The 20,391-nt window shown below is 43.7% G+C and overlaps 1 non-coding gene across 1 annotated transcript; it reads left to right on the plus strand.

Moving 5' to 3' along the window:
* Positions 1-19,769: 19,769 nt before the first annotated feature.
* TRNAG-GCC lies at positions 19,770-19,840 on the plus strand. The gene has a single exon. It is a non-coding gene; the product is annotated as a tRNA-Gly (tRNA).
* The last annotated feature ends 551 nt before the right edge of the window (positions 19,841-20,391 follow it).

A 20,391-nucleotide genomic window follows, 5' to 3' on the forward strand; every position in this document is an offset into this window, starting at 1 on the left:
TAAGCACTCAATGAATACGATTGAATGAAGGAATGAATGAATGAATGAACTGAAGGATCAAATTGCTACTGCCCTGTTTTAGAGAACTCACCATCCCCTCCCCTGAGATCCTGGCATTTAAGGAACCGCCTCCACCTCCATAAGATCATTATGGGCAGGGAACGTATCTGCTAATTCTGTTGCACTTAGCACTTAGTAAGTGCTTAGTACAGTGCTCTGCACATAGTAAGTGCTCAATAAATACGATTGATTGGCTGATGACTCTAACACTTCTTCAGGCCACGTCCTCCAGAGGAAGGGTAAGCAATGATTAAGGTATTTCCTAAGGGTCAATGCTGTGCCAGGCTCCATGCAAAGCACTGGGAGAGGTACAAATAATCAGCTCAGACACAGTCCCAGACTCATGTGGAGCTCGTGATCTCAAAAGAAGGGTGAGGAGCGATCACATCCCCATTTTACAGAGAGGTTAAGTGACTTGCCCAAAATCACAGAACAGGCCAGCAGCAAAGCTGAGATTAGACCCAGGTCTTCTGATGGTCAGTCCTGAGCTCTTTTTGGCTAGGTCATGCCTGCCTCCCTTTCAACTTCCTCCAAGTGAGAGCTTGTTGTGGACAGGGAATGTGCTTGTTATATTGTACTGTACTCTCCCAAGTGGTTAATACAGTGCTCTGCACAGTAAGCACTCAATAAGTACAATTGACTAATTCTCCTGGCAGAACTGGGCAGGCCATGTGCTGCTGGAGAGCTATCTGGGCAAGAAAATCTTATTTCAACAGTAGACATTCCATAGCCCATGCAGGCTGGGGGAATGAGGGGAAGGGTAGGGCTGCCAGGATCTCTGGGCTGCAGCTGTCAATCAGGGAGACTTTTCAGCCAATCGGGAGCTGGACACACAGCATAGATACTCTGCCTGTATGCCTTCAACCTCATCTTTCCAATCCCACTGAAAACCCTAACCCCAACTTTATTATCCAACTGGAACAAAACCAGCAGTCTCAAGCCAGGGAAAGTGCCTGTTCATTGTCATATTGCATTCTCCCAAGAGCTTAGTACAGTGCCTTGCCCACAGTAAGCACTCAATAAATATGATCAACTGACTGACTTATCGAAGGACTGGGAAACCCCAGGGGGACACAAACCACTCTAGTGGCCAGTCACACCCAAGGACAGCCAACACGAGCGAGAAGTCATGGGGCCGTGGTTTCCAATTCTCGCGACACTCTCAGGGCTGACTTTGGAGGTTTGAAAACTCACTGGGCCTTTCCGTGGCACATGACATCATTGCATTGCACTGGGATGATCAACGGTATTTATTGAGCCTTTCCGTGTGTGCAGAACACACATGATGTCACACAGAAGACCATAAAGTCCTTGTGTGCTGGGAACATGTCCACCAACTCTGTTATATTGTACTCTCCCAACCACTTTCATTCATTCATTCATTCAATTGTATTTATTGAGCGCTTACTGTGTGCAGAGCACTGTACTAAGTGCTTGGGAAGTACAAGTTGGCAACATATAGGGACGGTCCCTACCCAACAGCGGACTCACAGTAAGTAAATAGTAAGTAAATAATCAGTAAATACCACTGATTGGTTCTGTGGGCATCCAAACAAGGTGTTTCTCCACCACCATTGAGAGACTCAGCTTGAGGTAGCCACATCTCTCACTCCCATTTGAGACCGGCCCTGGACACCCTTGCTCTGCATTCCTTGCTCCTGAGTGATTTAGGGCAAGTCATTTAACCTCTCTGGACTCAGGATCCTTGTTGGTGCAAAGCCTACCTTTAGAAGCTGTGAGGAAAAGAGGATTATGCAAAGACAAGTGCCATTAGACACTTCAAGACTCTTTGCCTAATTTTTGTGTTGTCTAGCTTTACTTTTCTCCAAATTTTTACTTCTTTCTCTTATAACAACAATTATAATAATGGTGGCATTTGTTAAATGCATACTATGTGCTAAGCACTGGGGTAATTACAACACACTCAGATAGTCTCTGTCCCACATGAGGCTCACAGTCGCAAGGGAAGGGAGAACAGGTGTCTTACCTCCATTTCACAGATGGGAAAAGAGGCACAGAAAAGTTAAGTGAGTGTCCCCAGGCCACACAGCAGGCAAGTGGCAGAGCTGAGATTCGAACCCAGGTTTCCTGACTTTCTGGCCCATGCTTTCTCCACTAGGCCACTCAGCTTCTCCTGTGCTTTTTAAACCAGGACAACATCAGCTCAGCAGCCTCCACTTCACACTGCTAGGAAGAGATGTTCCCAGGTGGAATTAGCTTTTACGTTGACTCTGTAACTGAAGACAGCAAGACTCTGAGATCCCAATATTGAACTTCAAGCTATGAAAACACTGTAGATCCTGGAGCAGGAAAGAGCTTGGAGTTGCAATTATTAAAACTGTTGAATTGCCTTTAAGGCTACAAGGGAATGAAGGGAAATCTAAAGTAAACTTTATGATTAAAATCTCTTCTTCCAAGGTAGTCTTAACCTTCCCTCACTTCCCTTTCATCCAAGCTTTAACAGCCCAAGAAGGAATAACGTGTGAGTGCCTAGCCCATAATTCCTCCAATCGGTCAGAGGCTCAGCCCCAAGAAGGTCACAATCGTCATTTTCTGTGAACCCTGCCGGGTAATTGACTGTCATCCAGTCTTTGCTATATATTTCAGAGCTTTGGCTCAAAAAGCAGTCACCCGAGCCAATCGGAAGCTCCCATCTGAGAGTCATCCAAGGACTCATCACTATTTAGCCTTGCTATTGGCTGAGGAAAATTAGGGGCTTCAATTGTCCCTCGAGACCAGCGAATCCATCACCGCCATGCCTGTTCATTCGTTTCTAAAAAGGAGAGGGATCCATTCTCCCCCTTGAGATAATAATGCTCCCCAGCAACAATGACCTCGGGGCAGAAACATTACTGAGGAGACTAGAGAATGGCGATGACCTCTGAGAGGGCTAGATCCCTCTGCTACCTTCGTCACACCCCTCCGATGACCCAGCCTTCTCTCCCCAATCTAAAATGGCAGAAGCCATGAATAGGTTATTCGTCAAGAGGTGCCCTCCTTCAAATAACTTAGAGCACTTTCAAATATATCTCATTTTTTTCCCTCAACATGTTTGGCTAGAAGGGATGGGCAGAGTTGTGCCCATTTTTCAAAAGGGGAGACTGAGGCCCAGAGAGGTTATGGGCTTTGGCCCCAGTCGATCAATGGTAGTAATTGAGAGCTAACTATGTGCACAGCACTGTACTAAGTGCTTGGAAGAGCTGTAAGATCACTGTGGACAGGGAATGTCTATTTATTGTTATACTGTACTGTCCCAGATGCTTAGTACAGTGCTCTGCACAGAGTAAGCGCTCAATACAAGTGAATGAATGAATAGAATAAAACAGAGTTAACAGACATGTCCTGCGCCCATGATGAGCTTACAGTCTAGAGGGGGAGACAGCATTAATATTATTTATTCATAAATAAATTTTACATTTTACAATATTTACTGTAAAATTACACAGTAAGTCCACAGCACAGCCAGAATGAACACCTCAGTTCCCTGCTATCACCGAATGGTCTAGTGGAAAGAGAAGGAAAGAGAATGGGCCTGGGACTCAGGACCTGGGTTCTAATCCCCACTCCACAGCTTGTCTGCTGTGACACCTTGGGTAAATCACCTCACTTCTCTGTGCATCAGTTTCCTCATCTGTAAAATGGGGAGTAAATCTTTCTCCCTCCTACTTAGACAGTGAGTTTCATGTAGGATAGGGGTGGTCAAAGCTGATTATCTTGTAGCTATCTCAGCACTTAGCACAGTACCTGACACATAGTAAGTGCTTAATAAGTGCCATTGGAAAAAAAAAGAGCCAGGCACTATCCCAACTACCACAAAAACCAATTCCTGTGGGCAGGATCTATACTCACTCCTTTGGTGAACTCATTTGCTCCCACGGCTTTAACTATCATCCCTATGCAGATGACACCCAAATCTATATCTCCTCCCCTGTTCTCTCTCCCTCCCTCCCAGGCTCGCATCTCCTCCGGCCTTCAGGTCATCTCTACTTGGATGTCCTCCCGCCACCTAAAACTCAACATGTCCAAGACAGAGAGCCTTATCTTCCCTTCCAAACCCTGTCCTCTCCTTGACTTTCCCATCACTGTGGATGTCACTACCTTCCTTCTCATCTCACAAGCCCGCAACCTTGGTGTCATCCTTTATTCCACTCTCTCATTTACCCCACATATCCAATCTGTCACCAAAACCTGCTGGTCTCACCTTCACAACATCACCAAGATCCGCCCCTTCTTCTCCATCCAAACCTCTACCATGTTAGTACAATCATTCATCCTAACCCAACTGGATTACTGCATCAGTATCCTTTCTGACCTCCCAACCTCCTGTCTCTTCCCATTTCAGTCTATACTTCACTCTGCTGCCCAGATTATTTTTCTACAGAAACGTTCTGGGCGTGTCACCCCCACCTCCTCAAAAATCTCCAGTGGTTGTTTATCAACCTCTGTATCAAGCAAAAATTCCTCACTATTGGCTTCAAAGCTCTCCATCACCTTGCCCCCTCCTTCACCTCCCTTCTCTCTTCCATCCCAGCCCACAAACTCTGCTCCTCTGGGGCTAACCTTATTGATTCTCTTGAAGCCTGTTCACTTGTTTTGTTGTCTGTCTCCCCACTTCTAGACTGTAAGCCAACTGTGGGCAGGGATTTATTTATTTATTTATTGCTGAACTGTACTTTCCAAGTGTTTAGTACAGTGCTCTGCACACAGTAAGCTCTCAATAAATACGATCAAATGAATGAATAAATGAATGATCCTGAGGTCTCAGTACTATGATGCGGCTGACATTCTTGGGAGAATCCTTCAGCTTTTGCTCCAGAGTTAGGTCCAACTTTGGGAATCTGTTAACCATAGAGAATTGTCGTCCTGTTTGAAGACATTGATGCTGATAGAGTTGAATGACACATGGGGAATCTCTTGCATACCTGGTCAGTGAAAATCCAATTAGGGAGATTTCCTAGCTCCTTACCATTGGCATGGGCCCCGGTCAAACCCCATTGCTTTATTTTTGGGTTGGTTTTGCAATAGTCGTGACTGTTTGCACTGAGTCATCCATACTTTCTTGCCCAGTCTACCCTGTGCCCAGTGACACACAATATAAGATACCTGGTAGGGAGGGTGGGTTCAGTCTGTAATGATAACTGTGGTACTGTTAAGCATATGCTATGTGCCAAGCACTGTACCGTGTTGCGGTACTAACAAGTTAGTCAAGTCAGATCATTTCTCTGCCCCATGTATTATTTGCAGTACAACTCTGAGGAAGATCAGGTAATGAAACCTCATTTTACAGATGCTGAAACCGAGGCACAGAGAAGTTAAGTGGTTTGCCCAAAGTCACCCAGCACAAGTGGCAGAGCTGGGATTAGAACCCATGTCCTCAGACTCCCAGACCCATGCTCTTTCCGCTAGACCACGCTGCTTCTTACTGGCTGTGGGCAGGGAATGTGTCTGTTTACTGTTACATTGTACTCTCCAAAGTGCTTAGTACAGTGCTCTACACACAGTAAGTGCTCAATAAGTACGATTATTGGGTGTGTGTGTTCTTAATTTTCTTAATGTTCTTAAATTGAATGAGTGTGGAAAGAAGCAACCCTGGCCCGGCTTCTAAGTCATCAGTGAGTGAGATAAGAAGGGTGGGGGGTTCCAGCTGACACTAGCTGTGCAACAGGCAATAGAGTTTTGAAACTAAAAACAATTCCTGGTTACCACAATTCCATCTTTCTGGAGCAGGGCCAACCACCCTGGCCTTTCCATCAATGAAGGCTCAAAGATTTGACTTTCGATTTGCCAAGGCCCTTTGCAGCCGAGCTAGTTAACTGCTTTATAATTAATCAATGATACTTACTGAGCAGCATGGTCTAGTAGATAGAGCATGGGCCTGGAAGTCAGAAGGACTTGGGCTCGAACCTCGGCTCCACTACTTGGCTGTGTGACCATGGGCAAGTCACTTCGCTTCTCTGTTCCTCAGTTACCTCATCTGTAAAATGGGGATTAAGACTGTGAGCCCTATGTGGGACATGGATTGTGTCCAACCTGATTACTTCACATCTACCCCAGTGCTTAGTACAGTGCCTGGAATAGAGTAAGCCCTTCACAAATACCATTAAAAATATGCCATAAAAAACTGGGTGCAGAGCACTGTACTAAGCACTTGGGAGAGTACAACAGAGCTGGAAGACATGTTTCTTTCCCACAAGGAGCTTACAGTCCAGAGGAGAACAGTTCTGGACTCTGGGGTAATAGACCTCTATTCATTACTCTGACTTTTCCTGACTGTAAGCTCGTCCTATATTCATTCATTTATTCATTCATTCAATCGTATTTATTGAGCACTTACAGTGTGCAGAACACTGTACTAAGTGCTTGAAAAGTACAATTTGGCAACAGATAGAGACAATCCCTACCCAACAACGTGCTCACAGTCTAGAACGGGGAAGACAGACAACAAAACAAAACAAGTAGACAGGCATCAATAGCATCAAAATAGATAAATAGAATTATAGATATATGCACATCATTAATACAATAAATAGAATAATAAATATGTACAAACATACACAAGTGCTGTGGGGAGGGAAGGGGGGTAGAGCAGAGGGAGAGAATAGGGGCGATGGGGAGGGGAGGGGGAGCAGAGGAAAAGGGGGGCTCAGTCTGGGAAAGCCTCCTGGAGGTGGTTAGCTTTCAGTAGGTCAGACTGTAAGCTCATTATGGGCAGACAATGTGCCTGCTAAATCTGTTGCACTGTACTCTACCAAGCACTTAGTAAAGTGCTCTGCCCACAGTAAGCACTCAATAACGCCACTGTGATTAATTCTCATAAAGTAAAGGACCAGAGAGCTGGCGATTATTGGTGCATGGTGAACAATCTCACATGATGGTAGCAGCGTCACAGTATAAGGACACTGATTACTCTTAGGGACTCAATTGTTCTCCCAATTCATCAACCAATAATAATATCTGAGGACAGCATGGTAGCCAAGAGGTAAAAACACAGGACTGGGAGTCAGGAGACCATTTTCTAGTCCGGGCTCTAATGCTTTCTAGCTGTGTGACTTAGAGCAAGTTGCTGAATCTCTCTGGGCCTGTTTCCTCATCTGTAATATGGCCATATAATAGTTGTTTTCCCTCCCACTTAGACTGCAAGCCCCATGTGGGACAGGTACGGTGTCCTACCTGACTGTCTTGCATCTACCCCAGTATTCAGCACAGTGCTTGGCACATACAAACCACGTAATAAAAATCATCATTATTAATATTTACTGAGCGCCTACTGTGTGCAAAGCACTGCACCTAAGCCTTTGGGAATTTCTGTCAAGAAATTTGCTATCTAATGAGGAGATACTCAATTATTTGCAGGTAGTAAAAAAAGAGAATGGAGAGATGGTTAGATTCAGTCATTCAATCATTCAGTCATATTTACTGAGTGCTTACTGTGTGCAAAATACTGTACTAAATGCTTTGAAGACTATAATATAACAATAAACAGACTCATTCCCTACCTGCAGTGAGTTTACAGTCTAGAGGGGGAGACATACTATTAATCATTAATATGAATAAATAAATTACAGATGCACTATAGATAAATTATGTATGAATAAATATGTTCTTAAATAGTAGACTATATTCTCTACTGGAAAGACTGCTTCAATAATCCTTCTTTGTTGAAAAAAAATCTCATTTGCTTTGTGCAGAAAAAGACATTTGTCCAGAAAAGACACCCAAATTAGGACCTCATTAATAAGAATCCTGGGGTAAGGTGCTCACTGGCGCGATCTGGAGACTTAATAGTTTGGGGTGAAATTTATTTCTAGTTTTCTAATGCTGGGAATAAGCTTGAAAGAATTAGATGAAGTTTCTGGGCAAAGATAATCCCTACAGCAATATCCAGGAGTTGAACAGAAATATGGTTTTCATACTTAAAGTATTTTTAAATCAGAGGCTTTGAAACAATCCCAAGACTGATTATTGTTCTAGGAGAAGAGTCACTTGCTACATTTCCTGGCCCAGAAAATGAGATTTAAAACCTCTCCCTGTTCTCACTTGACCTTAGCCAGTGTAATCTTCTCAAAGCCCAGTGGTTTTTAAGTAAGCATGGGGTACTCTTCTTCGTGCTTCACAGAATACAACAGTAGCAAAATACATGCTTTCTGCCTTCAAGATGCTAGCAGTTTAATGGGGGGGACTGACTAAGCAGTGTGACTCAATGGAAAGAGCACAGGCTTGGGAGTCAGAGGTCATGGGTTCAAATTCCAGCTCTGCCAATTGTCAGTTGTGTGACCTTGGGCAAGTCACTTAACTTCTCTGTGCCTCAGTTACCTCATCTGCAAAATGGGAATTAGGACTGTGAGCCCCACGTGGGACAACCTAATCACCTTGTATTCTCCCCAGCACTTAGAACAGTGCTTTGCACATAGTAAGCGCTTAACAAATGCCATCATTAATGAATTATTTAATAAAGGATTTGCAGATGACCTTTGGAGCAGCTGGCCTAGTGGAAAGAGCACAGGCCTGGGAATCAGAGGATCTGGTTTCTAAACCCAGGTCCTCTGCTGAGTGACCTTGGACAAGTCACTTGATTTCTCTTGGGTTCCATTTCCCCAACTGTACAGTGAAGATTCATTGCCTGTTTTCCCTTCCACTTAAACTGTGAGACTCATGTTGGGACATGGACAGTGCCTGACCTGATCAACTTATATCTACCCCAGAGCTTAGAACAGTGCTTGGAACACAGTAAGCATTTAACAAATACAATAATAATAATACTAATAATGATAATAATCCATGCTGCATGAAGTTTGAGGAAGCAGCTTGGCCTTGTAGATACAGCACGAACCTGGGAGTCAGAAGGACCTGGGTTCTAATCCCGGCTCTGCAACTTGTCCACTCTGTGCCCTTGGGCAAATCATTTAACTTCTCTGTGCCTCAGTTACCTCATCTGTAAAATAGAGATTAAGACTGTGAGCCTCATTTGAAACTTGGATTGGGTCCAACCTACCTAGCTTGTATTTACTCCTGCCCTTAGTACATTACCTGGAACATTGTAAGTTCTTAATAAGTACCATTAAAAACAATATAGGTTGAAGAAGTGTGAAGCTGAAGGCAGGGAGAAGAGAAAGGAGGCTGACACAGGAGTCTAACTGTAATGTACAAGAGCTTCAGGGACCCAGGGAACCAATGCCAAGGGGACTCTCTCCTGGGGCCTGGATGAAATGTCAGGCAATCAATTAATCAATCAATGGTATTTATTAAGCACTTAATGTGTGCAGAACACTGCACTAAGCGTTAGGGGAAATACAACAGAGTTGGCAGGCATGCTCTCTGCCCACAAGTACTTATGTCCATATCTGTAATTGGTTTATTTATATTAATGTGTCACCCCCCACCCCGCCCCAGACTGTAAGCTTGTTGTGGGCAGGGAATGTATCTGTTTATTGTTATATTATATTCTCCCAAGTGCTTAGTACAGTACTCTGCACACAGTAAGTGCTCAATAAATACAACTGACTGAATGAATGAAGGAGCTTAGATGGGGAAGACACATCTGTGATAAGTCACAGCAGGCAGGGCCGCTCTGTTCTCACCCTGTAGAAGTTCCATGATAATCCTGTCAGACACTGCAGAATGGAAAGTTGCAAGGGAGGAAAGGAGAATCGGTGTTTTCTGCTCTGGATTGATTTTATCGTTTTCATTATTTTTATTACGGATGAGGGCATTTGTTTTAACTTCACTGGTCACAAACTATGGATAATGGACTCTGCTTTAAGAGCTCAATTTACTCCTTTAGGGCATTAATCACTCTATAAAAATGCATTTATCTCAGTTACTTAGACTGTGCCATACTAGTCCATGTTACTCTAAGAAGACAGCTGAAAACAGAGGCATTCCCAAAGTTTCCCCATCACTCCTCATAGTCTACTAATCCGTCTTCATCTTTCTCTCCCTCTCCCTCTCAGAATGGATTTTGCCTGTCTCTCCCATTATATGGAAAGCTCCTTGAGGGCAAGGATCAGGTTTACCGACATCATCACTTGTATCTCCCGCTGACATCTCAAACTAAAAAAATCCAAAACAGAAGTCCTTATCTTCCTACCCAAACAATGCCCCCCACAACTTTCTCATCACTGTAGACATCACTACCATCCTCTCTATCTCACAAGCCCATACACTCGGCATTATCATTGCCTCATCTTTCTCACTCAACCCATATATTCAATGTCACCAAATCCTGTCAATTCAACCTTCATAACATCATTAAAATCCATCCTTTCCTCTCCAACCAAACTGCTACCACATTAATCCAAGCACTTATCCTATCCCACCTTGAGCCTCCTTGATGACCTCCCTACCTCCTGTCTTTACCCACTCCAGTCCATACTTCACTTTGCTTCCCAGATCATTTTTCTACAGAAATGTTCAGGCCATGTTTCCCCACTCTTCAAGAAACACCAATGGCTGCTCATCCATCGCCACATCAAACAGAAATTCCTTACCGTTGGCTTTTAAACCCATAATCACTTTGCCCTCTCCTTCCTTACCTTGCTGCTTTCCTTTTTTATTTTTGAATGGTATTAGTTAAGTGCTTACTATGTGCCAGGCACTGTACTAAAGCACCGGGATAGAGACAAGATAATCAGGTTGGACATAGTCCCTGTCCCACATGGTGCTCACAGTCTTAATCCCATTTTATAGATGAGGTAACTGAGGCTCAGAGAAGTGAAGTGACTTATCCAAGGTCACACAGGAGGCAAGTGGTGCAGCCCGTATTAGAACCCCCATCCTTCTGACACCCAGGCCCATGTTTCTTACTACAACCCAGCACAGAAACTTCACTCTTCTATTGCCAGCCTACTGTCCCTTGATCTTGTCTATCTTGCCGCAAATCTCTTGCCCATGTCCTGCCTTCTAGAGAAGAACGCCCTCCTTCCTCATATCTGACAGACGATCACTCTCCCCAACTTCAAAGCCTTACTGAAAGCACATCTCCGCCAAGAGGCCTTCCCTAAGCCTTCATTCTTTCTCCCACTCAGTTCTGTGTCACCTTTGCATTTGGAATTCCACCCTTTATTCATACCTCCCTCAGCACTTTTGGATATATCCAACATCTACTTATTTGTATTAATGACTGTAACCCCCTCTAGACTGAAAGCTCTTTGTGGGCAAGGAACGTGTCTACCAACTTTGTCATACTGTACTTTCCCAAGTGTTTAGCAATCAATCAAATATGATTGATTTTGTAAGTATAGCCCTCCTCAGAATTTGTGTATGTATATTTATTCAGTCGCACATTTGCTTATTTCGATTACTGTTAAATATACTTATTACCATCTCCACCTCTTGACTATAAGCTCTTTGGGAGCAGAGAATGTGGCACACGTGTTTTGTACTTTACCAAGCTTGCGTTCAGGGCACTGCATCAGGTGGGTGTGAATAAAGGCTACTTCTATTACAACGTGGCTAGGACTTCCACAAACTTTTCTCTCGTGGTTTCCCTGTATTCGCACTTTTTATTTCTTTCTGCTTAGGCTTGATCATTCGGTACTGAGTTTACGGTGAGAAGAAGGTTCTCTCTCAAAAACTTAGTCAGGGATGCAGTCTCCACCCCAAGAGCAGATGGACAGGCTGTAGTCCCGCGCTCTATAAACTATACTTCTACTTCCCCCTGCTGGACAACTGGAGGAAGTCCCCATCACTGGACAACCAGAGAAGGCACTGAGGCAGGGAAGGGGGAGGCCTGAAATCAAACAATTAGATACAGTGATTGTGGCATTTGCTAGGCGCTTACTTTGACTAAAAGCCAATCACTGTGCTAAGCACTGGGGTCCAAATAAGAGAACCAGGCCGGGCTATTAATAACTAATAATGATAATGGCATTTGTTAAGCGCTTACTATGTGCCAGGCACTGTACTAAACGCTGGGGAGGCTACAAGCAAATAAGGTTGGACACAGTCCCTGTTCCACATAGGGCTCACAGTCTCAATCTCCTTTTGATAACCTCAGATGAGGTAACTGAGGCAAAGAGAAGTGAAGTGACTTGCCCAAGGTCACACAGCAGACAAATGGCCAAGTCTGGATTAGAACCCATGACCTCCTGACTCCCAGGCCCACACTGTGTCCACTACACCATGCTGCTTCTATCAACCCACTTAGATCACAGGGCAAAAAGCATGAATTTGTCTGCACGTAAAGGGACTTGTTTTTTTTAATCGAGGGGCTGGAGCCTAGTGGAAGCCCATCTCAAGGTCGAAGGAAACTCCAGATCCATCTATTCCATCCCCCTACCTTTAAGCAGTATCAGTCAGCAAGAGTAAATCAATTTGGCCTGTTGGGCTTGTCCCAACTTTAAACACTGCCAGATGCCAAACCTCGCAAAAACCTGTCATCAATTCTTCCTATTTCACTATAGCTTTCTTCTCACCATTGCTTTGCTGTGCTTGCACTTTAGCATTCCCTGTGAAACTTTGTCCTTCTAATCTCTCATTCATTTTTTCCCATAGATCTGTTTTTGTTCTTCTTCCCTATAAATATTCATCAGCACTTTGATTCCGGTATATGTTGTCGCAAACATGTTGCTGAGACTTGATGGCTTATTAGGAGAAGGGGGCAGAGTAGTGATAGCACTTACTGGGTACCCCCTGGGTCCAGGGCAATGTACTAGGTGCTTGGGATGAACAGAATAAGGAAGTGATCCATCCCCAGCCCATGGGGAGCTTATGTTCTAATGAGGGAGACAAGATGCCAGATTGACAACAGACCATTAGTAGGTAGAATCCTTGTGCCTTAGACAATAATTATGGTATTTGTTAATAATAATAATAATAATCGTGGCATTTGTTAAGTACTTACTATGTGCCAATCAATCAATCGTATTTATTGAGCGCTTACTGTGTGCAGAGCACTGTACTAAGCGCTTGGGAAGTACAAGTTGGCAACATATAGAGACAGTCCCTACCCAACAGTGGGTTCACAGTCTAAAAGGGGGAGACAGAGAACAAAACCAAACATATTAACAAAATAAAATGAATAGAATAGATATGTACAAGTAAAATAAGTAAATAAATAAAGAGTAATAAATAAGCACAAACATATATACAGGTGCTGTTGGGAAGGGAAGGAGGTAAGACGGGGCGATGGGGGGGCAAGGGGGAGAGGAAGGAAGGGGCTCAGTCTGGGAAGGCCTCCTGGAGGAGGTGAGCTCTCAGGAGGGCCTTGAAGGAAGGAAGAGAGCTAGCTTGGCGGATGGGCAGAGGGAGGGCATTCCAGGCCAGGGGGATGACGTGGGCCGGGGGTCGATGGCGGGACAGACGAGAACAAGGCACGGTGAGGAGATTAACGGCAGAGGAGCAGAGGGTGTGGGCTGGGCTGTAGAAGGAGAGAAGGGAGGTGAGGTAGGAGGGGGCGAAGTGATGGAGAGCCTTGAAGCCGAGAGTGAGGAGTTTCTGCCTGATGCGCAGATTGATTGGTAGCCACTGGAGATTTTTGAGGAGGAGAGTAGCATGCCCAGAGCGTTTCTGGACAAAGACAATCCGGGCAGCAGCATGAAGTATGGATTGAAGTGGGGAGAGACACGAGGATGGGAGATCAGAAAGAAGGCTGATGCAGTAGTCCAGACGGGATAGGATGAGAGCTTGAACGAGCAGGGTAGCAGTTTGGATGGAGAGGAAAGGGCGGATCTTGGCAATGTTGCGGAGCTGAGACTGGCAGGTTTTGGTGACGGCTTGGATGTGAGGGGTGAATGAGAGAGTGGAGTCGAGGATGACACGAAGTTTGCGGGCTTGTGAGACGGGAAGAATGGTAGTGCCGTCAACAGAGATGGGAAAGTCAGGGAGAGGGCAGGGTTTGGGAGTGAAAACAAGGAGTTCAGTCTTGGACATGTTGAGTTTTAGGTGGCAGGCAGACATCCAGATGGAGATGTCCTGAAGACAGGTGGAGATGCGAGCCTGGAGGGAGGGGGAGAAAGCAGGGGCAGAGATGTAGATTTGGGTGTCATCAGCATAGAGATGATACCAAGCACTGATCTAAGCACTGGAGTGGATACAAGCAAATAGAGTTGGACTGAGTCCTTTTCTAATGTGGGGCTCACAGTCTCATTCCCCATTTTAAAAATGAGGTAACTGAGGCCCAGAGAAGTGAAGTGACTTGCCCAAGATCACACAGCAGAGAGGTGGTGGAGCCAAAATTAGAACTCATGACCTTCTGACTCCCAGGCCCGTGCTCTATCCACTATACAATACTGCTTCTTGTAATTATCATAATGTTTTTGTGTATTGAGAAGTAGCGTGGCTCAGTGGAAAGATCCCGGGCTTTGGAGTCAGAGGTCAAGGGTTCAAGTCACAGCTCCGCCAATTGTCAGCTGTGTGACTTTGGGCAAGTCACTTCACTTCTCTGGGCCTCAGTTACCTCATCTCTAAAATGGAGATGAAGACTGCGAGCCCCCCGTGGGACAACCTGATCACCTTGTAACCTCCCCAGCGCTTAGAACAGTGCTTTGCACATAGTAAGCACTTAATAAATGCCATCATTATTATTATATATATATTTATGTTATTATTATTTCTTCTTAACCCTAATTTATTTTACAGTCTGTCTCCCCTACTAGCTTGTTAGTTCCATGAAGGCAGGGATCATGCCTACTAATTCTATTGTACTCCCCGCAAATGCTTAGTGAGGTGCTTAGCAAAATAGATGCTCAATAAATACTATTGATCCACTGATTGATTGATTCACCTCTTTCCCTATACCCAGTTTCTGTGCATCAATCATGAGTCAACTCCTTTTTGGAAGTATCTGTTTAACCAAAAGAATCTCAAAACATACAAATCTTCCCCCAAACCCCATAGTAACATAAACATCATCATTCAAGACACCAATCCAAATGATGATGCAGATGAAAATAACTTTGAGAACCCAATAAAAACACTCCGCTTCTGAAAAGGTATTGAAGGCCACAGTTGCAGGAATAATCCTCTACTGGCTTTGTTGTGGCTCAGCCTTGATCTTCAGTTGCCTCTCCATCCTACTGCTAACAATAAAGGTGAGCCTGGCTTTGTTTCTCTCATTTCCACTAATCTATTCAAGGTCATCCTTGTTTCAACAGAGCCAGAAACAAATGTAAACCACAATAAAGGTTGATTTGTAGAGATAACAAATTTCAAACAAATCCTAGCCTGCCTTCTCAATATTCCCTAGGAAGCTTGAATTGCTAAACCAAATGGTTTCCAATAAGCTCCCATTACTGATTTCCAGCTTTGTTTACTGCATTGTAGGGGAATTTGCAGAGGACATCCATTTTAATTCAATCCACAATAGATAAAATCAGGAGTGCACTATCGTGACCTTGCTATTTTCTTATTAATCGTGACAAGAACTAAAGACATATAATTTTCGGCATTAATAGAGAAGCTGCTTGGCTTAATGGGAAGAGCACGGGTCTAGGAGTCAGAGGACTTGAGTTCTACTCCTGACTCTGTTGCTTGACTGCTGTTGACTTTGGACAAGTCACAACTTCTCTGACCTCCATTTCCTCATCTGTAAAATGGAGATTCAGTCAATATCTGCTCTCCCATCTTCTAAGACTGTGAGCCCCAGGTGGAATACGGACTTTGTTTAACCTGATTATAGTATATCTACCCAAGTCTTGAACAGTGCTTGGCATAATGACATTACTTAAAAGCCACAATTATCATTAAAATAATAATTTAACAAAGCATTACTACATGAACTTGATGACTCAATGGGTGGTGCACATAAAGGATGACACCTAAATTTATCCAGAACTGTGGAGAGGGAAGATTCCAAAATCAATCATCCAACCCATACAGAAAGCCCTGAATGGTTATATTTAGAAAGAGAAGAATTATCCCAATCATGGCTTGACTGAAGATTTCAGGCATCTTTTGCCCACCGTCTGCTCATTTCACCTGTGCCACATTCCATGAGACTTTTCCTATTGAGTTTTATTATTTTAGTCAATCAGTGGAATTTACTGAGTGCTTACATCTGGTGCAGAGCACTGTACTAAGTACTTGGGAAAGTAAACAGAGAAAGTAAATGCATCTGTGCCCACGAGGAGCTAACAATCTAGGGAAGGGAGACAGACATTAAAATCAAATATATGTGGGGGAAAGAACCAAGTATAAAGAAAGCTCGCTGTGGGCAGGGAAAGGGTCTACCAATTCTCTTACATGGTACTTTCCCAAGTGCTTAGTAAGCACTCAATACACACCACTGATTGATAGGTACATGTTTTGTGAGGGCTGAGAGTGAGGTATCTGCTATAATGCCAGCATTGTGATCTTGAAGAACCTCGAGTTACAAGAAAATCATGTTATAGTAATCACTGATCCATTGGGAATCAGAGGGTTAGGGAATGGATGGTTTGAAGATACCAGATACTCCCATGTTCAACATTCTCTGATACAAATTTCTACATTATTATTAGGTTCGGCATTAGCAGAAAGCTCCACCCTCTTGCCGCTCATTGCTATTTTGCAGTATTTAAATACTCTAAAGTTGCAAAAACAAAAGTATAAATGAAGTACTGTAAGGGACATAGAGTAAGATTGAGGCAAAAGCCAGGAAACAGCAGCATCATGCTTTGATCAACCCCACAAACATTACAACTGCTTCCTCCTACACTGAATCTACTTGCAGCAATTTGTGGATTATGTTATGATAGTCCCCATGGAAGAACACCATTCTCCAATTCCTCTGTGTTCTTTCCAAACTGTGTAAGAAAAACAAATGTGACAACCGAAATGACTGTACTATTTTTTAAATAACCCAGACATACAGAAATGTAAAAAATGACCCACTCTCTGGATCCCAAACAAAGTGGACAGAAGAGTGGAGAACACTAGAGGGTGATGCCCAAAGAGGCCAGGGCACCAGATAGCAGGGCCCCAAAGATTGCCGGGAAAAATCAACAGGAAGCTGGAACAAGCCCCTTCAATCTACGTGTCCATGCCAAGATAATGGACCTCAGGACATTCTAAAAGTGGAAGGTCTTCAACAATGGAAGACCTTGGCAGCAGTTACTGGCAGTTTCTGAATAATAGTGACACTAATGTTCTTCATATATAGAGCAACTAAATGCCAAAGCACTTCCATCTGTGTTGTTCAATTTCCTTGATCTTGGAGGGTACCAGAGTGCTACTCTTCAGAAACTCATAGGACTCAGGGTCAAAAGGGCATGCAGTATTGTAATTTATGGGCCATTTGAGGTCCATAGCTCCACAAGTTTGAATTGACATGCCTTCCCAATTCAGAAGCGCCCACTTTATTTCATTTCATCTTTCCAACATCTCTAAAAGATGGCATGGGGAAGCACTCTCCCCATTTCCAGGTCTCAGCTTGATCAAATGAAACAATAGTATTTACTGAGCATCTACTTAATGTAACACACTGTGCTAAGTACTTGAGAAAGTTCAATAAAGTTCAATAAAAGATTCATAGTCCCTGTCCACAAGAAGTTTACAATCATGTTTATTGACTATCTACTATGTGCAGAGGACTGTACTAGGCGTCTGGGAGAGTACAATGTCACAGAGTTGGCAAACATGTTCCCTGCCTACAAGGAAATTACAGTAGGGGGGAAGGCAAGTATAAATATAAATAAATCAATTATGGATATGTACTTAGGTACTGTGCTGGGCAGCAGAGGCATGGGAAAGAGTCAAAGGTGGATAATCAAGTGATTGAAACGCTGATTAAAGACAATGGCAGAGACTCAAGTTTTAACTGCACGGAAGAAAGCAATGGTTATCCACTTCCGTATCTTTACTAAGAAAACTCTTTGGATACACATAACAGAAAGACTTTATGACAGAAGATGGGATGTTCTGAAGAGGGTGTGTTCATGGAGTTCCTATGGGTAGGAAACAACTTGACAGCATTTGAAGAACCGTGGGGCTGAGAGTAAGGTGAATAAAGGATACAAATCCAAGGGCAAGGGTGACATAGAAGGGAGAGAGAGTAGAGAAAATGAGGACTTGGAGAGTCTTTTGCAGGAGATATGATTATAATAAGGCTTGCAAGGTGGGGAGAATGATGTTCTGTCAGATGTGTGAAGGGGAAGAGAGTTTCAGGCCAGAGGCAGGACATGGGTAGAGAAACAAATAAGATGTAGGTACAGTGATTAGGTTGGCATTAGAGGAGTGGAGTGAGTGTTGTCAGGTAGTAGTATGGTGTAGTGGATAAAGCATGGGCCTGAGAGTCAGAAGGTCATGGGTTCTTAGCCCGGTTCTGTCACTCATCTGCTGTGTGCCCTTGGATAAGTCACTTCTCTGGGCCTCAGTTTTCTCATCTGTAAAATGGGGATTAAGACTTTGAGCCCCATGTGGGACAGGGACTGTGTCCAATCTGATTATCTTGTCTCTACCGCAGTGTTTAGTACAGTGCCTGGCACATAGTAAGTGCTTAACAAAAGCCCTAATTTTTAGTAGATCAGCAAAATAAGATGAGGCAAGGTGATTGAGTTCTTTAAAGGCAATGATAAGGAGTTTCTATTCGATGTGGAGATGGATGGGAAACCCCTGAGGGTTCTTGAGTGGGGAAACCTGGACTGAACAGTTTTTTAAGGAAAACGACAATTATAATGCAATAGAAGCTTATGTCAGCTAGGGTTATACCAACAGTAGTGAAACTGTCTGACCAAAGTATACTGCAGTCTTCATAACCAGACCAAGGCTCATGAGTCGTTTAGGGCAGGTGTCTCCGACACCATCATCCCAATCAAACGGCGTAGCAAGGGCATACTCGGTGGCAATACTGAAACTCATATCTGTAGCTCACCCCGCCAGGGCTTTCTCTGCACAAGCCACACTGCCTCTGAAGGGTAAAATCTGCCTTCAAGGCTAACACTGTTTATCTGGAAAAGACTATGGAATGGTTTAGAGCAGCAGAGAAGAGTTTAGAGAATACTTTATAGTGTTCAGCTCTTTGAAATGTGTTGAATAACATCATTATGAGTTTAAATTGAATTGTCTCCACAAAGAATAATCAAATACATGAAAAAGGAAATCTTCTATGAGAGTACTCATTCAGTTCTATTCAAGCCCAAATTATCCACGGGTTGCAGAGAGAGGGTTACGTGAACTGGGCCTGAGGAACTTTCTGGATCAGGGTAACTGAAACTCAGGAAACCAGAGTCATTACCGCCAACACTCTGACAGCAGAAGTCATAGGTCAAAGAAGGTCAGCACCTAGTGCAGCATCTAGCACATAGTAAGTGCTTAACAAATACCATAAAAAACTGACATTTCCTCCCAATGTTTAGCACAGTTCCCAGCTCACAAGAAGCACTTAATAATTACCATTTCTACCAATCCTGCTACTACATTTTCAGCCAAAGAGCTCTATCAAAATGTATGCTCCATTAGATTGTTGACTCCACAAGAGCAGGGGACTCTGTTTTGCACTATTGTAGCACTTCAAGTGTCTAGTGCAGTGCTCTGCACACAGCTCATGCACAATAAATATTCATTTATTCAATCATTTATTGAGCGCTTACTGTGTGCAGAGCACTGTATTAAGCACTTGGAAAGTACAAGTCAGCAATAAAGAGAAATAATCCCTGCCCACAACTGGCTTACAGTCTAGAGAGGGGGAGACAGACATCAAAACAAGTAAACAGGTATCAATATAAATGAATAGAATTATAGACATATACATATTTACATAAGTGCTGTGGGGCAGGGAGGTGGGGTTGAGCACTGCATTGGTGGTTCAATGGGAGGATTCTCGCCTGCCACGCGAGAGGCCCGGGTTCGATTCCCAGCCAATACAACAGTTGTTTCCCTTCTAGACTGTAAACTCATTGTTGGGTAGGGATTGTCTCTATTTGTTTGGAATTGTACTTTCCAAGTGCTTAGCACAGTGCTCTGCACACAGTAAGCGCTCAATAAATACAATTGAATGAACGAATGAATGAATGAATGAATAGAGCAAAGAGAGTGAGTTGAGGCGATGAGGAGGGGAAAGGGAGCTGAGGAAAATGGGGGCTAGTCTGGGAAGGAAGGCCTCTTGGAAGAGATGAGCCTACAGTAGGGCTTTGAAGGGGGGAAGAATTATTGTTTGACGGATTTGAGGAGGGTGTTCCAGGCCAAAAGTAGGACATGGGCCAGGGGTAAATATGGTGAGGAGGAGGTTGAACTGGGGCACCCATTATAAATACTAACTGAAGAGCTTCATTTTTTTATGGCATTCGTTAAGCACTACCTATATGCCAATCACTGTAATAAGCGCTGGGGTAGAGAAGAGTTAATCAGGTTGGGTACAGTCCCTGGCTCAGATTGGGGCTCAGTCTAAGTAGGAGGGAGGACAGGAATTGAATCCCC

Source organism: Tachyglossus aculeatus, chromosome X1 (genome assembly GCF_015852505.1).
Source record: "Tachyglossus aculeatus isolate mTacAcu1 chromosome X1, mTacAcu1.pri, whole genome shotgun sequence".
Classification (NCBI taxonomy): Eukaryota; Metazoa; Chordata; class Mammalia; order Monotremata; family Tachyglossidae; genus Tachyglossus; species Tachyglossus aculeatus.